Below are 27,807 nucleotides of genomic sequence, written 5' to 3'. Positions count from 1 at the left end.
ATACAACACTAACAGTAATATCGATAAATTTACAATGTCACAAAGAAGTTAATTGTTCAAAAATCATCAGATGATATTACTGACTATAGTGTTTATGTAAAGTTACGAGGAAAAACTGATTGTAATCTCAAAGCGTCATTCTATAGTAGGTGTTTCTTGCGATTTTAAAATCTGATACATAAATAATTTTTATTGTTTCTTAAAGAACGTGAAATTCATACATTCGTGGTTTTAGAAAACTGTTTATACAGAGTTTATAACTCTTTCATGTTTATTGTTATAAAGATTATCCAAAAATTTTTTGTAATAATTGTATTTATTTTTTAATTTAATGTAAATTTAAAGTAAACCAAATTTTAGTAACTTACTACATGTTTCTTCTTGACTTATAGATTTTGTGTGCAGTGCTATAATAAAGTACTTTTAAATCGTCGTTTATTTTTTAAATCTATTGGAGGATTCGGAAAATTTTTATCTTTCATTGTATTGTATTGTTCGTTGTTATTATTGATTGTATTGTACGCTTATAATATAATAGTATCCATAAATATGACTATATAATGTGGTTATGTACATGTTAACGTAAATTTACTACAAATTAGCTGTCAGCTATCTCCAATAGGTAATCTAGAAATTTTATGTGCCGGTTGTAAACTTGAGCATTGCACCGATATGCTTTTATAAGCAATTAGGCATTACAATTAGCGGAGTCTACTTCGTGGAAAGAGCAATTGTAGTTTTACTATTACATAAATTAAATTGGTGTTTATAAAATTTAATTACACGTACTTGACTTTGGACTTACATTACTGTAACGTGGAGTTGTGGATATATTATTAGGGAATTTGATTTACTATCACTTGAAGTTGATGGGAAATTGAAAATATTTATGTAAAGTTACTATTAATGAATAGTACATATTCATTAATATTTTATTTATTTGCTATTTTGTTTTATTGCTATTGTAAAAAAAAAGTTATAATTTAATCAGCCAGTTTTATCAACACAACTACGGTTATTTTATCAAAAGGGTGAATATAATTACATCTTCTCCTTTCCCTCAGCAAAAGTAGAAGTATTTTATTTATAAATAATTTCAAGTTAATAAAAGAATAGAAGTTTGTCATAAAAATAATATCTAATGATTTCTAATATAGAATGCTTAAATTTTCTAATAGAAGTATGTTAAGTTGAGTTGCTTGTTAATCACCTAAAGAATATGTTTGACTCACACTAAAAATACTCTGTAAGTTATGACAGAACTATTACAGGATACAAGAAATCCTATGGCTTTATCGCCCGTGAATCGTCATTTTCTGGTAAAATTTTCAAAAACAGCGTAAAGTAGCATCCGCTTGAGTTATTCTATTTTTATATGTAGAGATTAGCTTCTTAATTTTTTAACAATTTGGCAGAATTTAAAAATTGTGCATATCGAAGACCTTGCTAAAATCATGATTTGAGTTATGTATCTTTTTTGCAGATCAAATCTTCAAAATTCTCATTTTAGTATATTTTTCTATAAAAAATTTTGATTTCTTTACAAATAAAATCTATCTTTCCTTTGTTTTCTGTTATATTTATATTTCTCTTCAACGCTCATCTTTAGACTATTCTTATCTTATGAATTTTGCTGGCTAATATACAGCTAACATTTTACTAAGGTTATTTCAAAATTATCATATTGTTTACCTACCTTTCTGATCTTTTTATTATTCGTGCATGATACTCGTATTTCTTATTCCAGCCAGCATCCACGCCGCTGAATTAACAAAACACTCATAAAAATAACGTATAAATAACATTTGAAATTTGGAAGCGAAAAGCATGTCAAAATTAATTTTCTGCAATATTTCATGTTGAAAAAATACATTTATAAAACTGGATTGTCAGCGTTGTCTAACTAAACCATGTTCTATAGTCACTCGCTGGACACGTATGGCAATATTCCAAGTTCGCTTCTCTCATTATGCCTACTATCCTGCCACACAGGTTTTGCTACTCGTCCTTTCTATAAATAGTTAACTTTAGCTACTTAATAAACAGCCGATCACACGCTACCTGTTATTGCAAATTGCACTTCATATCTACAATAATAAGAGATACATTTGAAATGTTAATAAGTGGTTGACAAGATGTTTTTGCACCGAAATCTGAGTCGCACAGTGGCCCAGTCGCGACTTGGAGGAATGAATTTCGTAGACTGCTTGCACTTTCAATATGACTTGGTTTATGAGTCGATTCATTATTAGCTCTGCGAATAACTTTTACAACGCAATAACAAGCTCTGTGTAAACGAAATATTAAAACGAGTAACTCTTTGGAATATCAAAGAGTGTATTCTTAGAAAGTTTACTTCTTAATAACATATCCAATGTTTTTATTGACTCTCAATCAACTGTGACATTACTATATGACAATGCTATAATGCTCAAAAAACTGAATATTTGATAATAAAGGAAATATGCCAATGAACTTGATTATTAGCACTTGTTGGAATTTGGAATAAAATTTATGGAGGAGTAATATATTTTCACTAAAGATCAATAAAGGCAACAATTATTTGAACTTAATTAATTTAAGAAAATCTTCCGTTTTAGGTAGAACCTTATTATTGCAATTTTTTTTTTTTGGCAATTGTGGGTCGCATGCTGAGGGACCCATTCTCACTATTGAATACAGGCGACGGGACATCTCTGTCGGGATACAGTATGAAAAATAGAATTAGGAATGTTTTTTAGATAGAACCGAATATTGCACCACGTATTGATTATAATATTTATCCTCTGAGTAAAATTAAAGAGAGATTTCAATATTATTATTTAGTTAAAAAAATATTTGAACCAACTTTGATGATTCTTCTGAAATCAGTAGTTTTCACTCATCTAATTTTTTAGACACTTCTATTATTTCTTTTATCCTGATTTTATCACGAGTGAAGTAAGTCTTTTTTATGGAATAAAAAAAAACATAAATTATGTACTTTTTATATTAATAACTTGCACTTTAATGAGTTAAGTAAAACTTGATATCGACTCCTTATAATACAAACCCATCATGATCTTGGCCAGTTGTTGTTATTAACAATCTTACTATTAATAATAAATAAATTCTTTAATAAGGTTACCAGAACCCACACAATTTTTATACAATATGAATTTATATTATATTATTACAGTTATACAATATAATTACAATTACAATATTAAACAAAATAATGTAATAGCAACAATAGCAACTCTATGTTATTCAATATTAACCTAATTCGATTAGATATGCTTATAATAATATGTATGAACCGACAAATAGTACACTAACGCCTTTGTATTACATTTACAAAAACGAACTTATTTATTTGTCTATCTTCACACCAAGTCTAGGGTTGACAGAGAGGACTGAATGCAAAGACCTCTGCCCTTACATTTATCTCTTGCTTTTTGCATTTTCATAACTCATCTTATGCATGCACAATTATTCTGGAGACTTTTGACTCAATTGACTTCAAATATGACTTCAAAAGGCCGGCAGCGCACCTGCAATGGCGTTGGTGTTGTTGGTTATCATGGGCGGCGGTAGTCACTTACCACTAGATGAGCCGCATGCTCGTTTGCCCCCTGTGTTATAAAAAAAAATATACACAGTCTATTTGGTCTTAAAAAAAAAAAACAAATTAACCTAATGAGTAAATATTGCTACTGTTTTTTACTGAAAACCTCTGCAGGATATCCAACGACCGAACAAAGCTCCCAAATGCTGATTACTACCTTCGAGCAAAATTATTAGTTGCCATGGATTTGAAAATTTCCAATATTGGGTTTCGTATTTGACGAATCTATTATTAAGTAGCAAATGGATATCGCTGCAAAGCAGTATAATGAGAAGATAATTTCTCAAAGAAGCAAGTTTCTTAGAAGTTTACTATTATATGAGATAGACAACGAATCCTCGAACCCTAAAATATTAAAATTATTTTATTTGTTTATTTTTCGGGCCTAACCTCTCTACCTGCCCATCTAAGGGATTTATTACTGAAATTTCACATTGATATTTATATATATATATAATGTGAATTTTATGAACTTACTATGTTTGTCGTTTACGGCAATTGTTTCAACTCCATCAGGAAGTACGCACTGCGGATTGCAGCTCGACGCTGCGACACAAAACACCGTACTCACCCTGAAGAGGATGAAGTCGAAACATTTGTCGAAAATATCAAACATAGTAAGTAAAGGAATTACATATACACGAGTAATAAACATCGTTAAAAAGTAAATGTCAGTTTTAAAAAATAAAATTCATAGGCATATTTTTTAAACTGGTGAAAAGAACCGCGCCTTATTCAAAATGTTCCTTCTTTATACGTTTAAATATGAAGTTTTAATGGGTTTTTCCTCGGAGAAAACCGAAATCTTTTCAATATTATTGAAATCATGGCTTAAGGGAAAATACTGCCTTACGACAAGGTAAAATAAAAACTTGTTAAAATCCCGCAGTCGAGCACGGTTCCGCCATGGGTCAATATAGGAATGATCTAGCAATGAATGTCTGATAAAAAATTTACAAACAGATATACAATGCGTATTTAGTACCGGGGAAGACCTAGGCTAACGTATTATGATCAGAAAGACCGCTATCTACCTGAGCCATGAGTCTGCGATGTAAATTCAAAAGGCGAGTTCTACAAGTGTAACAGTCAAGAGTGGGGCGAAAGGGATTGTTAGTAATGGATACTGAGAATCCCATTGCTAGCAATATACCCAACCAGGTCGACCTCCTCGCGGTTCTCCCTGGAAACTATCATGGTTTATTCCTGATGAATTCATCATGATGGGCTAACTGGCCTGTTTTCATTCTCATCTATCACCTTTCACTGGTGCTCCGCCAGCGTATCCCGTTAGCGGAGTTACCATACTATTTTTACCCATAAAAAAAAACAGTCAAGAGTTGTAAGGACAGAGGCTTATGACACTAGATTCTCTATACCTATCCCGCAAGAAATTTGACGTGCAGATAGATAGAGGAGTAAGTGTCAATCTCCACACAGCCGTTTATATCTATATGACAGCAGCTACATTTCATTTATCGAGTTACTTATTAAAAAACATTGGCAAAAAATAAACATTGTCAGCACGACATGATTTCAAATATTATAAGTAAGTATATAACCAGTTCCAAACTGAAAAATATAATGCATATTTTGTCTTAAATTAGAACAAAGGTGATCTTTTCAACGCTCATTACAGCACGAAAATAAACTCATTTATAATCCTGAAAGTCACGAGCTTTCTGACACCATATCACTCTATTGCAAATTTCAATGCTCCATTTGTCTTATGCAACAGCTTGTTAGAATGTATTTTATTGAATTTCATAAAGTATCGACCGAATTATATGAACTTAGTGAAAGCACTTAGCGAGCCAGCTGCTTTTATTGTGACAAAATGAGATCGACATGAGAGTAAATTCTATTATTTATACATCAATATAAAAAGTATTATATGTTAGGATTTACCTTATCCTTGCGCTAAATTATATTCATTCAGTAGTTTTTGCGTTAAAGACTAACAAACGACCATCCATATGTATACATATTCTCACAAACTTTTGTATTTACAATAGCAGTAGGATATTTTTGGTCGACTCATAAATTGAATACAGGACCTTATTAGTACACAAAGTGGACAAATATGTATCATTCTAAATAATGTTAGTGCTAAAAACGGTGACAACATAATGTATTCTGGAACTATTCCGCCGCTGTATTTTGTATTTATATTATGTTTCATTGAAATTGACACCTTGATCTAAATAGGTTTCAGGCATTTAATGAGCTATATATATTGAAATACGGTACGTAGTCACCTTTGTTTCTGTTTTTTGGCATACGGCCACGCCATTTAGGCATATGTCAATTTAACGATTGGTTCTATTGTGTACCATTTTGTAGCAAACATACTTTTGTATATAAAACTGTCAGACAAATAGATGTATTAGCAATAAAATATTTAGTAATATAAAAAAAAAATGTTTACATTCATTTTTTATTACATACGATTAAAATAAACGTTTGTTTATAAACAAACATGTGCTATATAATACATGCAGAGTTATTTTTCCGCTTCCATTATCTCTCTTTTCCTTATTTTTTAATCTAATTTTCTACATAATATCACAAAAATAAAGAGTAATTTATTCTTATGGTAATAATGCATTGCTTAATATACAAACATCATAACAGTAAATACTATTTACAAGTATTTTTCTGTAACAAACGGCAAGGGTAAACGAGCATACGGCTCACCTGATGGTAAGTCACTAATACCGCCCATGAGCAACCGCTATAAAGGAAAATTTTAAGTTTGCCCGCTTTTTAAAAAAATAATATAACATTACACATAACTTCTAACAGCTGTATTTCTGAACCAATACGACATCGTAACTTTCGAGAAAAGAGCTTTCCTTTTTTTTGATTGACCTATTATTATCCTATATATACATATATGTAAATAACAATATTTTATGACTATAAATAATTACACATTCATGTATAATATTTTAAAGCCATAAAAAAACAGATTGGATAACGAACTTCAAGTTATCTAATACGAGGCATATAAAATTTAGATACAACAATATTCATAGGTCATGGTTGTCAGAAAAGTGTATCGACCCTACACAAACTGGACAGACAGACATTGCTACATTGCCGTTACGGTAAATTAAAGCGTCGACCGGAGCGATGCTTTTAAAAAATAATGAAACAAAACTCTTTGACATCCCTAAATATATTTTTTATTGCAAATAAAATCAAGGTAAGGTATACCTTAAAAGTGCATTATCCACGAATTTCTCAGCATCATATGACACTGATTACTCTTTAATATAGAATTACTAACTGCCTGTGATTGTTGGGTTTTCAAAAATTTTTTACATATTTTACATACAAAAAAATATATATATTACCGAAAAAAGTGTTTTAAAGTGATGCATTTACATCATACATTCAGCGATTGATTTTTATTTATATCAATTTAAAATAAAGTATTTTATATTAACAAACAAAAGAATTCTAGACAAACTTCGACATAAGCGCGAGTAAAACCAGTTAAATATCTAACCAGTTTAAACTACATCGCTACCAATTTGTTGCCATGTCAGTGTAGTTAAGCCATATAAACGTAATAAAGATACATATAGTTGGAGAGACCTACTAGTTCTATTATAATTCAAGTACTTATATTTCATAACTTAACACAGTTATTACACCTTTCCCTACTCGTTTCTAAGAAACATTTCTTCTTCATTGTTATTATAAGGTTCATGACAAATTTTCAAGTATTTTAACTGATCTTTTGGGACATTTGTCTTTACAATATTGTAAATATGGTCGGATAACTAGTATGTATAATCGCGAGTATATACTAACAATTCGGCCTGCCTTCATATACGAGTAGGTAGATAGAAATTTAGTGCTGCTTAGCCTGTGTCACAGGCTTTGTTAGGCAAAATAATTTAAAATCGATTTAATAATTTTTGAGTTTATCCACTACAAACAATCAAATCTTTCTTCTTTATAATACTAATATAGACTAAGTGTATAACACAACTTCGCCTGTTCAAAATCTTCAGTCTTCTGTTCCCATAAAATTTTCTGATTTTATTCTTGATGCTCACATTACTTATATATACAAGTATACTATCTTTTTAGACTCAGCAGTTATATTTTAGCATTAATCTATCTATCACATTAGTGTATTGTTAAGAAAAGTACAGTATGGTATATCCTTTCCTGTGGATGTCGTAAGAGGCGGCTAAGGGAGAATGAAATGAAGAAGGAGATGAGCAGCAGCATCCCTCTTAAAAGATCTCTAAAAGCCTAACTGCGGTTGCCACCCCGCCTGCAAGCATAACAACTACTGGCAGATTTCCCCTATGGGGAAGGCTTATGTCCAGAAGTGGGTAGTTAACGGCTGAAATAATAATAATTCACCTCAGAAATGTTGCAGAAAGACAATAAATTTAGATGACTCAGGATAATACTTTAAGAGCAGACTATGTTCAAAAACCTATTTTATTTATTTGGCGCACATAAGAGAAGTTTACAAATACAAACTTTGACTATAACATGCAAGTACATTAATGTATTGTTCAGGTAAACTTACCACAACATGTGCACACCGCATGATCCAATAATAGTCGTAAATGTGACTACAACAAAGCCATTCGGTTACAATTATTAATGATAAAAATTAAAAATAAAAAAGAAAGTTAAATAAAAAACAAAACGAGTTAATTAAGAAGCTTCTAAGTATTACATTATTAAAATTATTTTATACAATTGACTACGATATTGATTATAACTGAGTCCAAATATATCAAGCTATTATAGCTTGAAGTGATGATAAGGTAGGATAAAAGAGTATATAATTTTTATATTTAAATACAAAAGTTTCTCAAAAACCAATGATTAAAAGACAATTCTAGTTTATATTTATACATTTACAGTCCCTACATTATTCATAATATCATCACATATTTTTGTGTGTAACAACTTCGTGAGAGTGTATTTTCGTGCTTTTGAACGTTGACAAAATGATATGTTGGTTACATTCGCAAACATCTGAGATCAAAAGTAGTATGTTAACAGTTTATTTATTCCCTCGATATGTGGTAGTAATATCATTACAGCAGTATAATATAACCAGATATATCTTTACTAAATTACAAATGCAAAAGTGGGTCTCTCTGTTTATCTTGTTTTGTGTCCATAACTAAAGATGTAATCTATTTTTTTTTTCAACACAAGGAGTAAACGAGCATGCGGCTCACCTGATGGTAAGTTACTACCGCCGCCCATGATCATCCACAACACCAACGCACAACAGCATTACAGGTGTGCTGCCGGCCTTTTAAAAAGGAATATGCTCTTTTCTTGAAGGTTATGTTGTCATATCGGTTCGGGAATACTGCTGCTGGAAGTTGATTCCAAAGAGTGGTTGTGCGTGGAAGAAAGTGTCTTAAAAAAAATTGTATTTGTATATTGGCATATTTAGTAACATATTATAAACTTTGGTATTTTATCCAAATAACCTTGCATAAAATAAACAGTTGGGGTAAAACAGTGGTTGGGTTAACCATTACGTATTATTGTCCATTATTTGTACATTTTTTTATATTTTTCTTGTTCTTTTAGGATTAATTCTCCAAGCAATCATATTATCGAAATATCGACATAATGTTTAACATTAAAAAAGTTAGACATTAAATATAAAGTTATCCTTCTTAATATAACCGATACAATTAATTATAAAAAAGAATTAAAACAAATCATCCCAAAAAATATTACTTATGCATCGTAATTAACGCTACATAAATAGCGTAGGCTTCTACATAATATCGTGTAATAAAAATTATTTTACACGATAATCGTTATCAAGAATTAAACGCTCGCATCGAACCCGAAACCGGCGCTCGACCAAAGAAAGCATCCAAACCGCTGCATTCCACTTGTTTTATTTGTCTATCCATACGTTACGTCAGCGCGGTCGTTAGCCCAGCACGTTTTTACATCAAATCAGGTCAAAAATTTGGGTTGAACCCTCTACTTGTATATCGGACGTTTGTTCACCTTTCTAGGTCGCGTTCGTGTTACAATTATAGTTGTGTTACTCATACTTATTAATGATTGTATTCGAGTGACACTATTAAAATGTTTATTTTACGATCACTTTAAAAGACGGTAATTTGTTTATTGCTTTATAGATTTTCGTTTGATTTTTTTCTCGAAAAGGATTATTTAGCTTTAATTGAAGATAGTAACCAATTTATTTTAGTCTGAAGTATTTTTAATCAATTAATATTTGTGGAGCTGTTTTAGTATATACGAGTTACGCAATTCCTTCACGAATTGTGAGATCAATCTTAATGATTATTTAAATTAATTACTGCAGAAAAGATTTAATTTTTTATACATTTATTTGTTTGCTTGTAAAGTAATGGGTAAACTATGTCACGTATTTTTTTTTTTAAATTCACCTTTAGAAAATTGTATATATTATTATAGAGCAACATAGAGTGTATTTGAAAAAAAACCGTAAGAAGCTAGGGTTGGGAGTTAATATACAATAAAATAATAAATAGACTACTATCATAATAAATAATTTTATATCGATTTGTTAATTTTTTTTTTAATTTTATTATGGTTGAAAACCAACAATGCGAACGAAACGGCAACGTACTATAAAAAATACTTGCAAAATCCCTCCAACAGGCGGAGGCCTATGTTCAGCAGTGGACAATTAACGATTGGTATGGTATGGTATTATAAAAACTTTATTATAATATGTTAATAAAAATAATGAAGCCCTACGTGATTGTTAAGTTTTATAACACTAACCTTTAGCGTATTTATTAGACCATATATAATAATGCGCTGATTATACTCATAAATAAAACACTTAATAGCTTCTTCAGTAATTACTTTCATCTACAGTTTTAGTGAAATTAATAATGTATTCACATAATCTACGTTTTCAATAATCAAATCTTAGACAACATGTTTTCACATAATCTTAATATACGTAAAAGAAGAAACTGCGATAAAGGCAAATAAATTGTTATATTTATATACCTTTATCAAGTTAACTCTACCTCAGCATTAAAATGCAAAATCTTCTTTAACTCAATATATGGTGTACCAATGTAAGTACTGCACGTAATTTATAAAATTACTCAATATCACAACGTCATGTAACTATAAAAGAAAATACTTTCTTTTTTGTTGATGTTGTTGATGTTTATTTTTAACTAAGCGATTACTTTAAGGATACGCGACTTTTCGTAAAAGCATCTTTGAAATAGAAATAATGTAAACAAAATGTTCTTCTTTTTTATGTGTGTATTCTCTAAAATTATTTACTGATCATATTTTACATGTTATGAACAAATTAAATCCAAACATATTGGTAATATTTTTTTTTTAACACAAATAATAACAAAAAATTATTCTGTATAAATAAAAATCAATAGTTGTATGTAAGCGCATTACTTCAGAAGGGCTACATCTATTTCTTTTTTTTTTTAACAGGACAAGATATGTATGAAAGAAAATTAGTGAAAAACCTACGGAAAAATAGAAAAATTTGGGTTACAGAAATGGGGAAGATTTGGTCTCATTTCTTTCAGTAATACAATCTTATGAACCCACACTAGTCCAGCGGGTTGCAGGAAACTATTGCATTTTATCAATCGCATTGCTCTCTCTCGCATACTGACCCAATGTTAGCTCAGCATAGTCTAAAAAGGAAATCCTACTTGCGCGCGCGCAACCGATAGATACGCGAGCCGGCCGGCATTTATAACTGCGTTCATTTAAATATAAACACGTATAAAATCTAGTTCTAGTTAAATTGGATCTGTCTCATGGCAGAAATATGCTATCCATTTGAATTGTGGCCAGTGAAAATAGATCTAGATGCGTGGAGAATGACATAATAAGCTAAAACGTAATAATTTAAAAAATAAGTCTAAAACTACTTACTATATAAAAATTATATATATATATATAAATTTGAAAAAATAAAATAAAATATATAAAAGTTTGTTTAAAGTCTCAACCAATTGTCGTGAAATTTGGCATAGGCGTACTATTTGTTTATTACTACTATTATTCGTTTGAGAGTGTTGCCCTCTAGTGTTACCATACGAGTACGACAAATTTACATGTCAAGCCACTAACTCCCTTATTCATAAAAAACAAATTACAAACCAATATTAGGTACTGAACAGCTTTGTCACTTTCTTTCAAATTGAGAATATACACATAAAAGAAAGAGACAAAACAGTTCAGTAGCTAAAAGAGGTTTATGAAACGTTTGAGATTTTTATTAATAAAAGCATATTAGAATTTAAAATTTTGCATAACAGTTAAATACTCGAATTCGAACAGAAACTAAATACTCGATTCAAAATTATCAAGGAACAGAGATTGTTAGTAATTGGGTGCACTTCACTTCTCATCTCTTATTGGTGACCCCCCCCCCCCCCCCCCCAATCTTTACCGATAGTAAAACCAGGATCACTATTTAATTTTCATCCATTAAAAAAAATCAGTTACTGAAATTGCATTCTCTTTTATAATTACAGATACAGGTCAAAAAACAATAATTACCCATGCAAAATGGATAGATCATACATATTAATCAAAGACATGAAAAGGACAAGTTATATGTATATAAGTAGTAATAGGTATATCTTTTGTTTTAATAGCTGTTATAAAGGATTCGTAAGAACAAAAACCTCATATTTAATTATTTTCATTTTATTGTGTTTGACCATTACTGTTAAAATAATATATGGCAACCACGATATTTCAGTATTTTATATCGGCTACTAATAATTTATATTTTTATCTTTTGACCGTAACTGGCAAATAAATAACACCGCATAAATCAATCATCATCATGATTACCTCAATAATTTTTTTTTCTGAATGATAATGGAATGGTAACTCCCTTTACGTGATCTTGTATTTATACTAGCAACTCATCAGCGAGGAATGATAGGTAAATATGACAGCAAGTCAGTTGGACTATCATGACGAATTCTCTCCATATCTCTAGGGAAGACGGCGTTGAGATTAACTTGATGGGAAATACAGTGCTATTCATGAGAACTAGCCTCCTCATTACTACTAATTCTTCACCCCTCCTCCCAATTATTGACAATATGTTTTCATTTAAATTGTGTTGATTTATCTGAGTTCATCAATTGACATTGGATGCGCGCAACAGAGGGCGTGGGTGGCGCGTGGGCTGCGCAGGCGCCGCGGAGGGATGTGCGCCTCGTTAGTTGCAGACTTTGCAGGTGATAATTACAGTTCGCGGGCAAAAAGATGGCTGCCTCGCATACGCGACACATAAGATGCAATTAGAATTGTTAGTTTTTGTCTTCTTTCAATATAAGTGAATCATTATGTAGGTAGCTAAGGAAATTAACGATTATTATGCCTAATACTATATTAGTTGATAAATGCTTCGTGCATTATTTTGATAATAATTAGCAAAATATTTATATATTTATTTATTATGATCTGCTTACGGCTTAGTTTACGATTACACGGTACTGTATAATAACTATGTCCAAGGCTTCTTTTTTATATCACAGTACAAAGGACTCTACTTTTCCTTATATTCTGCTTTATATCCTACATGTGAAAATGAATCTTTTCATTTGGTGTCTCTTAGCGCCTTATCGGGTAAACGTCATAAAATACACGTAGTATTTAGGATGGGGAAGGACACAAACTACCATTTATCCCAAATCAACATTATATCCCGGACGAAGTCGGAATAAAAACTAGTGGAGTATCATAATTTTCTTTATCATAAATAGCTGTTGTTAAATGAATCACAATACGATCAAACTTGTTTGATACCAAACGTCGCGATATGAGTCAGTCTCATCAGGTCACTTCAAAAAAGTGGCTAATGAGCGCGTTTACGAAATGTCAAAATTATACGACATCCAGCGAAGGGTCGTTGACCGGCGATTTTTTGTTGACTCAACAACCTAAAGTTCTAATTTGGGAGTCTGCGAACCTGTATATTCTAACAAAGCTCAACCGCCCGGAACTGATTTATAAGCAATAGCATGAAAACAAGTATTTACCTACATATTTTAAAAATGAAAACTAAATATAAATTATTCTGGATGTGGGTGTTGAAGTGTTCTGTAGCTTTTTTATAACGTTAGAAAATAATTATTAAAATTGTAAATATCGATATTTCTTATATTTTATATCTATTTTTTTTTTCAAATAAATAAAAACAAATTTAATAAAACATCTTTTATTAGAAATAATAATTTTTTTACCTTTAATTTCATATTTAAAGTACAAATGGATCTTGTAAGTTAACCAAAATACAAGATCCGTTAACCGTTCCCTCTATTATGATAAAGGACTCCATAGCAAACATCAAAATTGGATCCCTTCGTCATTTCTGTTTGTTTATTAAACAGGTCATGAAACTTTACAAAAATGAAGGAATGATACTCGTAATAAAATATGAAGAAACCACAGTATCTATATTTTTTTTATAAGAATCTCTTCAACCTTGAAACATTTAAAGCATTAATATATAAAAAGAAATTTGATGAATTGATATGAAACCATCCTAAAAATGAAACGTGTAAATTTAATTATTCATATATTACATAATTTAATTATAATCACATAAAAAATATTCAAATGAAAAAACATCTTATCTTATATTCGCATATGGGGTCAGCTAAGCTGTTGCACGTCGATCCATTGAGATCTTTTGTGCTTCCCCCTGCCTTATACCATCATTTCATAGATCCTTTGTGTTACCTTGACAATATCCCGCGGTTTAAGATATCTGTAATCCCCTGGTTCTGGATAAGCCGTTCCCAGTAGACTCATACGCATACTTGCCAACGAAATGAAAAAAACATAGTTCTCCCTTTAAGTTGGTTAAAAAAAATTTCGAGTCCCTTGAAATGATATCATTGAAAACTGCAATCAAAAATTTTTATGTTCCGTGGTATTTTACTCATTAAGAACTTGTACTCTTTTGCAAAATACCGACCCTCGAGATGCCAGTTATTGTGTCCAAATATTAGTTTTCTTTTCAATAACTTCCTATTAAAACTCTCAACTTTAACTTTTGGTCTTCTTACTGTAGAATTATATTTAATGGAATAGGTAACCACACAAAGGATTTGAATTATAAGCTATTCTTTCGTCAGCCTAGAACAATTGCTGCAAATTCTAGTTTTGAAACTTTATATATTTTATTAGCTTTTCGCCCAGTAACGACTGTTTGTTAACAGATTTATGTCCGTGCAGAACTCGAAAATGGTCATGACATTGGCGTTGAACAGAAATATGTAAACGTTTATGTGGCATTGTGTCCACTGCTGTGTTCAGCCAATCAGCTAACTTTAACAGCACCGCGGCATGGGCATTTACAAAGGACTGCAATACTATAAACCGCCTATAGACCATTCGCCGAGATCAAAAGTCTACACCTATACCTTTTTAGTATGCCCTGATTCCTTGTTTGGGTAATCAACTGCAGGAGTTAACTGATAAAAACCTTTCTTAGACTTACAAAAATATTAATTGTTACCTTGTCTTAACATAAATTGAAACAGGTTAATAGTATTTACATGGTCTATTGAAATATTTGGTAGATAGGCATTACGCAATGTAAAGTATATTTTACTCATAGAGTGACAGATCTCCGATCATAAAATTAAACTACTTCCACATTCCTGCTTTCACATTACTGACAGGAATATAGGAAAGTTAACGTTTCGACGCTGCCTTGTCAGTATAAGAAGCTATTTAGATGCCATGAAATTTCAAGCGATGCGCCCGCCCGCTTCTTCACTGAAAGTTTTACACTATAATCATTTTATTTATAGGTGATATTTATTATTTTACTTTCTTATATTTTAATCTCGATAAGACTTCTCTCCGATATTGTACACTGTCCTAATACAGTAATTAATTCTGGATTAAGAACTAAAAAAAGGTAGAGCTTATTATTCTGTATGATTTAAGTGGTAGAAAAGACGTAAGTACAGTCAAAGTTAGCAGTTTATCTAAATTATTTTTTATTTCTTTGTGCTACATTACATTTATTTTTACTATAAATACACAAATAAATGAAAACAAAAATGTTTTGGATATATAAAAATAAATTTCCGATAATGGAAGGAAAATAACGGTTAATTTTAAATGCTCCATTTTATATAAACACATTACGGTAGGTGTTTGATACTATCAACAGCATTCAGTTAACCTCAATATCTGACGACAGAATATAAGCATTATATATATTTATCAATTGTAAAGTCATAAATGTTTTTTTTTTTTCTTCTTGGTATTTTGTAGTTAATTTTTAATTAAGCACGACAAACGACCTACTATACGTAAACCTGCTATTTCTTTCTTTTTAAATAGCAAAGAAATTCATAACCCTATCCATCCCAGACAAGTTGAAATCTAGTGATTATAAGATTCTGTAGTCAGAAGCTTATATTTAGTTTCGTCAAAACCTTTGTTTTTTTTATTATTGAGATTATTATTTAGAATACAATTTAGAATACATGGAATAATAACATGTATTATTCCATGTACTTAATAAAAGAAAATTCGTAACGTAATAATATTTTTAAATTGGATGCAGCTCGTTTGACTTTTTTCCTAAGTGTTTCTGGCAATGATCCGGGCGCCGGCGGAAGTCAAGATTGGCAGCCCGGGCGACCACCTCGGCCGAACAAAACCATCGTTGTATCTCTCACTGAACATATATACAGTAATGACGACAATGATGTTCCATCTGAAGATTCTTATGATAAACTTCAAATAGTCCGTATCTAATTAGTTTTAACCTTAAGTGTTTATTACAAAAAACATAATTTTCGAACAATTGAATATGATTATAATGAAAAATACAAAGCAGCATGATGTATATATGCTATGGTTAATTCCGTTCTTATTTTAAACTATTTTTAGAGTACATTCAATTAGGTTTTTATCACAAGTACATTTAGATATTTGTTTACATGTATGTAATAATATATACGAGAACGATATATTTTCACCCGTAGTTGATGTGCCGTGACGGCTTGTGGTGATCTGATGAGCCTCACATACTTTTTATTCATGGCGTATTTTTCAATGTCAGTTTTAATTGCTTCTACATTGATATTAAAAAACTCTTTTATTTTTTATATAGATTAGCTTTTTCTTATTTTATAGTGATGACTGGAAGTTTGTATAGATATTTATATAAATAGAAAATTCATTGAAAAGAAACTTTAATCGCATCGTAGGCAATGAAATCATCTCATTCAAGCTTCTGCATTAGATTTTTCGCAAGCATCGTAGCATGACGACCGCGTACGTATTCTAGCAACCTTGAGCATACATCGTATAAGATCCGAGTTGTGACTACGCGACTATTCTCTTCTGTGACGCCCTCACTACGGCCGCTATTATTAAACGAGTTCATTGGAACATCTATTTGCGCAATTTGTAGTATCGCAGCTAAATCATTCCGATGACCTTACCCTGCCTCCGCATAAACTTATCTAAATGCAACAATCTCATATTTTGTTATTACAACTTCTTGATATTTGATACCATTCAAATCTTTGTCTTTATAAATCTGATTTTACTGAAACGCTGAAAACATTGATAATTATAATTCTGTTACACTAGCAAGCTTCAAAGGATTAAATTTCAATTTGGCTGCTTTACTTCGGACGGACTGTAAGCCTAGTAAAGTACAGACGCACTTGTTCGAATTTTTACTAGGCATAGAGGCGCCTTAAGGGAGTGTGTGTGCCGCATGCGCACTCGGTATTTCTACACGCGCTGTCCATTCACTGCGCAACAAATGCGTCTACCGACATCACACTGATATTATTTAGGTAAATATTCAGCTTGTTCGACTGGCTTGTGTTGCTTCAACGGGCTCGATGAGATTTTAAAGTCAAATCGGTATTGAAACTTTAAAATATCTGCGGATCTCTGCGTCCGGCGAGGCGCGGAGTGTTGGAGTGTCGGTGTATCGTTGTCGCTGTGTATAGTGTAATGGTGTGGGGCGACCCGACGAGCGGCGAACGGCGAAGCGAGGTGGCAGCGGGTACGAGTGTGCGCGAGTGCGCGTGTGGTGGTGTGCCGAGGCTCGTCGCGGCGCGCCCCGTCAGTCGGCGGCGGCGAGTCACGCGCGTCGTCTCGTCCAGCTCTCTCCGCATTATCGCTGCACTCCACGCAGCTCACCTGCCACCGTTCAGGCTTCGACGGCTCTCACGCTCTCGAGCGTGGAGGTCGCGTTGGCCTCGCGCGCCGCTGTTTCGGTCGTCGGCGGTGGTTTCACCTCGCGCCTCAAGATTGATGTTAGGTCATCCACTGCAGCGATTGCCGCGATACTATAGAAACGCGTCAGTGCTGGTGCGTGCCGTGACTTCGGCTGGCCGCTCGGCCGCCGCGTGCTGTGACAGTGAAATCGTGAATCTCGCCGTACAGTGCGGATGTGCAGTGATGGATGAGTAGACAGAAGCAGTAGTGTACTCACAGGCCATCGAGTCCACAGTATTTCTGGAAAGAGGGAGAGTGGGCCGCCAAAATTGAGCCCAAACTGTATATAGGTGGGTATTTCAGTGTGGTGGTTGGGGCAGTAGGTACGACCGGTGAGAGCGACGGCTGCTGGCAGAGAGGTCGTTGAATATTTATAGCGTGCAAGTTGGAAAGTGTTGGTGTCGCTTGTCCGCATGTCGGCAAGTAGGAACGAGAGAGGCGCGTGCTGCGTTCGAAAACGGCGCTCGCCTCTCGCCGACTGCCACATGACAGCTGATTTGTCGTAACACAAAATTATAACCTCTTCTATTAATTGAACGTTCATAGATAATGTTGTTAGTGAAAATCATTGTTTATGTTCATAATTTATCTATCTACCTAATTAGGTATTTTGTTACATAGTGTAGTATAGTGTCCAGTGTTAGGTAGATGTTTGACTAATAACATTCCCCATTGAATTCTTATTAGAAGTACCTTGTTATATGTAGGTTAATTACAAAAATATATTCAAAAGTGTACACGTGCCTTACGTTACTGTTAGATTATCACTATTTTGTTTTTTTAGGGTTACGTATAATTATTTTACCAAAACAAATCCTGTTTTATTTGATCTTTGTGGACAATTTTAACAGGATTCTTTAGTCTCTACGACAATATTATTTTCTTTGTTTATTTATTGCGTCATCATATCTTCATTTTACATTTTACTTACCTGATTCAAATAATTAAAAATACTAGTTTTTTTTGTAAAATAACAGTATCTACACTATTTAGGTAATTGTTATACTTAAGTTTCATTGACCCTAGTTGTTTATATTGCGTAATTTATTATCTAGTGTACTTATAGATATTGCAACATTTATATTGTAAACTGAAATGTCCCGATTCTCTCCATTTTCGTATCCTAGTTTACGAAATCATATGGCCACCCTAGATTACAATGTGATCACAAGTCTAAATAGTACTATTGTGTTATTAGTATGCGAGTTTGTACTTATCTATAAGTTAGTATACATTAGAATTTTCACGTGCGATGACCTAGTAAGAACATACCTAAATATGCACCAAATATTCTATTAATAATTATTCAGTAAAATTAGATATTAATTAGGTATGTAGGTATATACTTATCGCTATTTAGGTCTAGACAATAATACGCTTAATAACAGTTATTTTAAATAGGTGTAATAGGTATGTAATTGATACGTAATAATAATTTATCAATTAAATACATACTAGTTGTGTCTCATGACTTTGCTCGAGCGGAATTAGTTTATCTCGTTTCCATAAAAAATTCGAGTCACTTAGGTAGGGTCTTATTTTTTTTTTATTATTAATGAAAACGTAATGACAAATTTACTTGCGTTTTTGGTTGACACTGATGAAAGATGATAGTTAGTTATGGACAGTTGATCCATCGTAAATGTGAAAGTATTGAGGTATGTTACTTAATCACTTATAAATATATATAAATAAACTGGCATTCTAGTATATGCTATCGAATGTAAAATAAACATTAATATTTGTGTACAACTTGATATAATCGAATTGAAAATTAGGTCCTTTTTGTTTGTTTGGAGTTTGTTGTAAAGTCCTATTATTGGCTGGTTAAATACACTGACCTAACCTAGTTATTTGACGTACACTCGAGTAATTCGATTAAAGCATTATCTAATCTATTTATAATACGAGCACATTCATGTCTAATTAAAGTAACTTTCATATAAATAAATCATTAAATCTAACTAAAATTTTTGTCTTATCAATTTGTATGGATATAAGATAACCGTTTCTAATCAAATATTACCTAGTACGTACTTACTAAGTAGATAAAACCACAAACTAAACCACAAATAAAAAATACATTGTATTGTAATATGTATACCAGTAGTATACATATTACAATACAATTACAATTACAGTTAATTAAAATGTTTTTTAGATGCTAATGTTGTTGCATTATGACAAATAATAATAATAGATTTACTATTATTAGTGTGTAAAATAAGCAAATAAGACTAAACTTATTTATTTATTTTACACATTTGTTATTATTTATTTAACCCTAGATCACTAAGCTTCGTCGAATCGACGACGCGAATTCGAAACAGGTGCCGTAAATTTTGAGTGCGCGATTGCATCCATGTAACTCTCGTGTAATCTTAGTTGGCCCGGTGCCCCCGCGATAGACGGTAGTGTTTTTTGTGTAAGAGATTTGTGAGCGCCGCACCAGCAACCATGACTCGTCGCATCGACGAAGGTTAGTAATAACGATATATTTTGTACTATTGTGTTTGTAATATTTTAAGTTTATTTTTTAGTTTTTACAACATAAAAGTAATGTGTAGTATTGTTCTATTTTAGATACGATTCTTCAACTATTATTAGAAGATAATAGTGACCAAGAAAATTCGTCAGAGAGTGAGAAGGAAGACCACATCGAGGTTGATCCGGGTTATGTATCAGTGAGTGAGGATGAAATTTCGTCTTTGGACTTGGCATCAATTGAAGAACATAATACCATTATACTTTGCGGATTATTGTTAAAGCCAAAGTCACAAGGCCGAACAGTCGCAAGAAACATTGTGCATATTAGACCAGGCCCCACTCGTATGTGTAAAAATGAATTAGATCCTTTACGTTGCTTTTCGTCTTTTATTACAGATGATATAGTAAATATAATTGTCATTTATACTTATACAAAAATTTTGCATCACAAGTTAGTCGAGCCACATATGCAAAAACGTATACTTGTGCCCACACTTCAATGTTTTTGACACTTGATGCTTTGTGCCGTATGCCCATCAGCAAAACGAAGGATGACGAAAACTAGTTGTTGTCTTAGTTCATAGTTTTTTACCAAAATAATAATAATTTTGATTATTTGATTCAAAGTTTTTTTTCTAGTTTTTAAGAGATAAGCACTTAAAAAAAACAAATATCTTTATTATTAGCGAAACATATGGTCTCAGTACAAAGTGATTATGTAATAAATATGTGATTTAATTAAATAAAAATATATTTTTGTTACTAAACTTTTTATTTATTTTACACATTTGTTATTATTTATTTAAACTAAATCAAGTAAGTACTTATCTAGTACCTATACAATATATACATCTGTGTCAATTTAATTAGCCTTACGACTAAACGACTAATTTAACTTTTAACGAAAGTAAATTTTCTTATTTTGGGATCGGTAATTATAGTATATGAAATAAAATTACAATATTACAGGGGTTTACAGAAAATAAAAAAAAATAGTTTGTTGGTACAAAAATGTTTTGATATTTTATACTTTTATTTTGTTATAATTCCAAAATCAAAATAAGGTATAAGATAACTCGAAATACTTTTTTAAACGCCATGTTAGCAAATAATTGCTTATGCAAAATTTTTATAAATTTTACTAATCATGAATTTCTAAACAAAAGCAACGCAATCAAAAACTTCACATGTTTCACAGTTACTTGCCGGTGTTTTTATGCCGTTAAATAATATCAATTAAAATAACGTTTATGTATTGGAACGTGTTTCATTTTGTGTGGCAATTATTTAATTTTGGATTTACTATTTGCCAGAAAATAAAACAATACCAACCCTGAAGAAAGCTCCTTACCACTTTTTTTCAAGGAGCTCATGCTATATTCTCTTGGAAAACTTCTACAGATAGCTCATTCTATAACTTGAGCATTCGTGAAATGAAGCATCTATGAAACCGCGTTGTACGCAACCATCCGGGCTCTATCATTTATTATTTACCATTATTATACTTATTATCAATAGCAATAAAGTGCAAATAGGTTTAATAATAATCGTATATTATATATACACATAAATTTGGAATTTGACATTTTCATTATAAATGAACAGTTATCAACGAAGTTGCGGATATAAGATAGGTTGTATTTAAAGTAAATAACATGCAACTAACTAACGTCTTATACATTGTAAATCGAATTAACCAGATCCAAGTCCTATCCGTAATCCTGCTTTCTTTGGATAAACTCATGTAAATACATTAAAAGATTATTTTATATACTTATCCATTTACATAGATAGTTGTGAGTTGTTCAACTTCTTCAAGAACCTTATTCAACATTTCGCAACAAACTAAAAGTAATTTTAAAAAAATACGTACACGTAAGAAAGATAAAACATTAAATACCTACTTAATATATAATTTAAGAGATTGTCCTAGCGATAAAACCACCTTTTTACGTATAAGAGGCGGTTTTATCACTAGGGCAATCTTATACAGAAAACCTTTGGGCACAGGAAAAAAACAAAGAACTACTAATTTTACCACTCTGTGTCATAATTGATTGTAATCGTCCTCAGAAAAAAAAACGAGGCTTTTAAGTAAGAATAATGTCATACAGGAAAAATAAACAAGATTGACTTAAAATGTTAGTAATAATCCTTATGAGGTACACATATGTACTTTATTGTATCATATTTATATATGAAGAGGACTAAAGCGATATAGAGCACAGAACAAATGAAAGAACAAAACGTTAGATTACAACAAGTCATCAACATATCAAATGATAACTGCCCACTGGTGAACATATATCTTTACCATAAGGTGGATTTTGCCATGCCACGCTAGGCAGGCGGGTTGGCAACCGCAAGGCGGCTGCTACCTATCCCTCAATCATTAAGTTCTCTTAGTCGCCTCTTACGACACCCACAGTAAAGGGGTAGCCCATTCTATGCCAGGACCACAAACTACAACAACTAGTTAACAATAACGCAATTACAACATAATTTTGTTCGCAGATGTAGTTGAACCAACAAAGAATTCTTTTAGTTCGTTAACTGTCTACATAATGAAAGATTTTGCTTCGCAAAAAATAGCGTATTTTATAATCGGTTGATGAATATAAATGCCTTCGAACATTATATGTTTAAATTAAATTATAATTCTTTCCATGCGAAATAAAAAGGTAACCCCCGATGAAAACCAATTAGCATTTAGATATTTATATATATATATATATATATATATTATATATATATATATATATATATATATATATATATATATATATATATATATATTTCTACGATTTTCTAAGATAGAATCGTCTGAATTTTTCGTTCATTATGTCAACAAAATAGTCTCTACAATGAGAATTTACTACAATCGATGCAAATAAATAAACTACATTGAATCGTACGAGATTGGATGTAAGGGATTTCTTCTAAGAAGCTAAAACTGTATTGAACTAGAGAATAAAAACTGCAGAAGATTGAAATCAAATAACGCATGTAACTATATTCATAAGTAGCAGAAATATAATAGAGCAGATTAAAACAGAGCTCTTTGCTAAATACAGCAAGTTGTGCTAGTAACTAGCCTAGTAATGCTATAGAGAAATTTGCAATTCATCATATTGCTACGGTAATATCGTATTGACAGGGACACGATTTTTCGTTGTCAGATTATTAATGTACCAAAGTTCTAGTGTGAAGGACATTATAATGTTTCTTCAGGACCTGCGACGCGTTTATGACATATTTAATATTACGGGTCAGTGGTTACAATGATTGTACTATCAGACATATTTGTACATTAGCCTGACATCGACCTGATAAACTGAATAAACAGACAGCGAAGTGATCATAACAGTTTTGCAATTTCAAATATGATTCTTAAAATAAAAGAAATAGAACATTAAACACTGACAAATCGTGGAATGAAATGAAACGATTGGTGGGAGTTGCAAATTTATTTAATTGAACTCATTCCAACTCAAAATCTATATGCTGAACAATATTAAGGGATCTACATCAATCAAATCCGATGTCGAGCTCGCTTTGGCCGTAGTTCAAACGGTAGATAAAATATGCCAATCTTCTGAAGGAGGACAAGGCCGCGCCCCCAATTTTCACTCGGGAATGCCGAGGTTCGCGTAATAAAACCACTATGGTGAACTCCGTTCCATTTGTAATTCTATGCGGTAATCCCTATGCGCAAAATCCTACAAAATGGAGTGTTATTATTGTTAATCATTTTAAAATATAATCACGACAGAAAGTTATGTTCTCTTAATTTTGAACTTTGCACAGATGTAATAGAAAAATTAATATTTTATAAAGCGGGATGTCAGTTACTCAAACTGTTTTACCCTAAAATTTTTACGTTAATATTAAAGAAATCCTTTCACCTTTATGAATTATAAATTCCTATTTTATAAATAGGTATAAGAACAACAGCTTCTGCTGAATAAAAAACTACTTTCTTCTCAAGCAAATAGAGTAATAATTATAAACGTACTCGTAAATATCTACAGTATTTAAGGAATTGTATATTAACTTTAATTTATTGATGTATTGTACATATAATTAAATTAATATATTAATTGTAATTCTATATTTGGCAAATAAATAACAAAAATACATTTGGCTAAAATTATATTTAACTCTAACATATCCCATCATACTTTAAAATAGATGATTTTTGTAATTATTGAACTAGATATTAATGATTTCCACTTATATTTTATAGCCTTTGAGACAAATTATTTGAATTTGTCTAAAAAATTAATTGATTAATTCCATTAATATAAAAAAAATGCCTTAATTATTATGCTAATTACAATAATAATTTGATTATTGAAGTTATCTCAAGGAATATATTAATAAAGTTTGATTTTCGCCTTACCAAAAGTTTTCTGTTCATTTACAAATCTTAAAATCATATTATATTGAATCATGAAAGAGACCTGGCATTACTTCAAATTAAAACTTCTGAAAAAAATATTATATTTTTAAACATCTAAAACTAGAAAACTTTTGCTGCTTTATTATGCCAAAAGAGGTAGAGACCTTACTTATTATAATTTAAACCCTATCAATTTTCGAAAATTTTGAAACCATATCAATCTTCGTGTTGATCCCATATAAATTTTTTGACGATCGATGTCGCCATTCTCTTTGCACTATAAAAAATTGCTTGTTACGAAGCAAAATCTATTTGTAGTCAAGCGATTTCGCATTTTAAATTCAAATATTTCAATGTAATGGTGTCTACGAAACATCTTGTCGTTTAGCAGTGTATTTTATTATGTCTGAAATCACTATATTTGTGTAATAAAATGTACGTATTTATTAATTATTTTATTTATTATCTGCGTAAATATCTTACTAATATAATAAAATTGTAATTATACGGTATCCACACATGGGAAATAATTTAGAAAAATTAATATGAAAATTATTATGATATTAATATGAACCAATAAGTCTCATAAATGTCAAAACATTATTTTTTTTTTTAATTCCGTCCTAAACCAAAAACTACTATACCAAATTAGTTACGGTTTTTAAAGTTGTCTTTCAGTAGATATAACTTAAAATTTTGTATATTCCATCTTGATACGCCGTTTAGAAGTGATCTATTTCTTTAGTTTTCTTATATTTAAAATTCACGAAGTAGCAAGCAAAAAGCTATTTATTTTTGTATTTATTTACGTTTATTAACATATGTTATTAATATTATTTTAATAAACTATTAATTCATTCAATCGTTTAATAGATTGAAACTATTACTAATAATGGCTCCCAAATATACAGAAGCAACAATTTTAAATATTTTTGAATATGCCAAAATACATATCTTTGAGCACATACTACCGATATTCATTATCACATGAGAGTGTCACGTCACAGTTATTGTCGCTCGTTGCTTGTGTCAACAGAGACTACGCGATTGCAGGTGGCGGAGTAGAGGCGGTCATTCACCCCGGCAGCTTGATATTTGGATACACTATACAACACCCATACATTTATAGTGGCTACAACGATAACGGGCTCGCGTAGACGCAAACGGACGCATGTTCACTTCACAGGAACGAACGGGACATTGAGGGGACGCCAAAATTATGTCATTCTATAATTTGTTTTGACACTCGCGATTGGTGTTTCGACCTTTTAAACAGATGAATTGATTTTTTGTGTGTGGTTGACACTGTAAATCATACCGATACATCGATTAATGTATCAGTATCTTCAAATGGTCTCTAACGTACCGTCGTTTCTTCAATAGTAGAGAAAAAGACTAGTTTTCTGAAATTTCTTATGAAAATATAATGACGTCTTTAATCAATACAAAAAAAAGTGTAATGATGAATGAAGGAATTCAAACGGTTAACAAGTAATTGTATATATTTTATATTCTCGTGTAAAAAGTAGATTTTTAAAACAATGTTATTCATTAATGAATCATCAACTATGAATAATAATATCCGCATATCTGTGTTTTTGTTACCAAGACCTCCCAGTAGGAAACGATAGAAATTATCAACTGAATGGAAGACAGTTCAATGTCCGATCAAAATATATATCTACAAATAAACAAGAAATAATTAAACTGAGAATACTGAGTTATGTCACATCCCTCAAGAAGATTATCATTAGATCACCATCCGACTGCTGGGTATATCGAGCCAGCAAATCACATCGTCGGATGCCGGGGACAGAAAGTGGGACAACGTGTGGGTTATTTTGGGCCCGAATTGGGGCGGCCCGTTAAACATCGGGGTTTCCGAGCCAGCCGCAGGGACGATGAAAACAAATAGTTTGTTATACACCACACCTGTGTGGGCGGATTTTTGATGAGGTAATGGATAGCCGAGTGCGTTACTGTAGCAATTATGACAGTAGGAAAAATCTTTGCTGATATTATTATGATAAAGAAGTCAGAAATTATCTTATTACATACTGATTGTACTCTAATGATTATATTAAGAGCAAAATCAGAAATTAATTTGTTAAATCTACCGATAGTATTCTGGAGTGACAACGGATTTCGTTATGTTTTTGAATAACGCATATCTCTTTATGCCAGGCAGGCAGTTAATTTATAATTTATTTCATACTAACCGTATATTGCAGCTTTTTCTCTATATCTATGTTTTAATCTAGGAAAAGTTACATCTGTATACTAAGCGTTCATAAATACCAATAAGAAACTTGGAATTTAATGATAATAAATAAGTAAAGTAATAATCTCTAAATATCTTTAAAATCATTAACATTTAAAATATTTGTAAAATATACATTATTCAAGTACTATACAACTGACGAACTATTATCTTCCACTAGTTATTTAGTAGTTACTAAGAGTACCTTTAATTATTCATACCTACTTGTTTCAAGATTTATATTGTAATAAAATATTTCCTCTTATATTTGGTAAAAATGTGTCTTTGATTTCATCCATATATTTTCATATGAATTGCTAATAGCTGGGAGAAAGTTCTGATAACGTAATTAATGTTATAAATATCAATTTACTACCTCGATTATCTTATTTATTCGTATAACGTGTAATGGCTTCCGAATTTATATATCTTGGCTATGGTCCAGCTGACATTTAATTAAGTAAAGATAACTCGTATAAATACAAACATGGAAACGAACTATATCTTTTATTTAAATGTTACATAATAGCAATAAACTAACATAACTGTCCACTGCTGGCCGATATAAGCCAATTGAGGGGCTTTTCCAGTAGTTGTCACACTTGGCAGGTGGATTGGCAACTGCAGTTAAGCTTTAGAGATGTTTTAATAGGGACGGTGCTTCTCATCCCTCGCCCTCCCTTAGTCGCCTCTTACGACACGTACGAGTCAGCCTATTCTATGCTGGAACTACACGACCAATATTTAGTAAATTATATT

At 31.5% G+C, this 27,807-nt stretch overlaps 1 protein-coding gene across 2 annotated transcripts in view; it reads left to right on the top strand.

Moving 5' to 3' along the window:
* Nucleotides 1-27,807, top strand: part of LOC113517298 (ecdysone receptor) — a 315,053-nt gene that overhangs the window by 71,729 nt on the left and 215,517 nt on the right. The window contains exon 1 of one of the 2 annotated variants that reach the window (XM_052901562.1): nt 17,729-18,189. The exons of the other annotated variant lie outside the window; for it this stretch is intronic. The gene's annotated coding sequence lies outside the window, so the exon portion shown is untranslated. Of the gene's footprint in view, nt 1-17,728; nt 18,190-27,807 lie in introns of those variants that run through there. 2 annotated transcript variants of the gene reach the window in all.

Source organism: Galleria mellonella, unplaced genomic scaffold (genome assembly GCF_026898425.1).
Source record: "Galleria mellonella isolate WM207_F2 unplaced genomic scaffold, CSIRO_AGI_GalMel_v1 utg78, whole genome shotgun sequence".
In the NCBI taxonomy this organism is placed as follows: domain Eukaryota; kingdom Metazoa; phylum Arthropoda; class Insecta; order Lepidoptera; family Pyralidae; genus Galleria; species Galleria mellonella.
This window is presented reverse-complemented; position numbering and strand designations above follow the sequence as displayed.